Genomic DNA, 909 nt, shown 5'->3' with positions numbered 1-909 from the left:
AAAAGGATAAGCAGAGAACAGTGTGAACAAAAAATTTTCTTCAAAAAAGATGCAAACTGTCTTCGTGATAATGTCAATGAGAAGTGAATCAACAGTTTTCACAAATGGTGCAAATATATCCGGTGGGATGCAAAAAAATGATAAATTTTTTTTTTATTTTTTTTTTGGTGAAAAACAAATGAAAAACACCAGAAAAATAAGTGGTAGAAGGAAGTCTGTTCAAATTGGTGTGAATTAATCACACGATCCAAACAAATGTTAAATGTGTGTGTGGTAGTTTTCCTCCAAAGTTGAGGGTGCTAGTGTGTCTTCAAAACAATGGATACAACTTGTTGCAGATGAAAGTCCTTCAGTCGACGCGTTTCGGTCATCACTGACCTTTATCAAGACTGCTTAAAATATGGAACGCTTCACGAATTTGCGTGTCATCCTTGCGCAGGGGCCATGCTAATCTTCTCTGTATCGTTCCAATTTTTTTAGTATATGTTCTGCCGAAGCAAGCAGTGGATGACCGAAACGCGTCGACTGAAGGACTTTCATCTGCAACAAGTTGTATCCATTGTTTTGAAGACACACTAGCACCCTCAACTTTGGAGGAAAACTACCACACACACATTTAACATTTGTTTGGATCGTGTGATTAATTCACACCAATTTGAACAGACTTCCTTCCTTTTACCACTTATTTTTCTGGTGTTTTTCATTTGTTTTTCACCAAAAAAAAAAAAAAAAAAAATTATCATTTTTTTGCATCCCACCGGATATATTTGCACCATTTGTGAAAACTGTTGATTCACTTCTCATTGACATTATCACGAAGACAGTTTGCATCTTTTTTGAAAACTTTTTGAGGAAAATTTTTTGTTCACACTGTTCTCTGCTTATCCTTTTTTAGAGCAGTTTTTTCAC

General features: G+C 35.3%; 1 non-coding gene across 1 annotated transcript; it reads right to left on the bottom strand.

Annotated features, from left to right (window-relative positions):
• Positions 1-394: 394 nt before the first annotated feature.
• LOC128665345 (U6 spliceosomal RNA) lies at positions 395-502 on the bottom strand. Its single transcript, XR_008403103.1, has one exon. It is a non-coding gene; the product is annotated as a U6 spliceosomal RNA (small nuclear RNA).
• Between the last annotated feature and the right edge of the window lie 407 nt (positions 503-909).

This window comes from Bombina bombina, chromosome 6 (assembly GCF_027579735.1).
Source record: "Bombina bombina isolate aBomBom1 chromosome 6, aBomBom1.pri, whole genome shotgun sequence".
In the NCBI taxonomy this organism is placed as follows: domain Eukaryota; kingdom Metazoa; phylum Chordata; class Amphibia; order Anura; family Bombinatoridae; genus Bombina; species Bombina bombina.
This window is presented reverse-complemented; position numbering and strand designations above follow the sequence as displayed.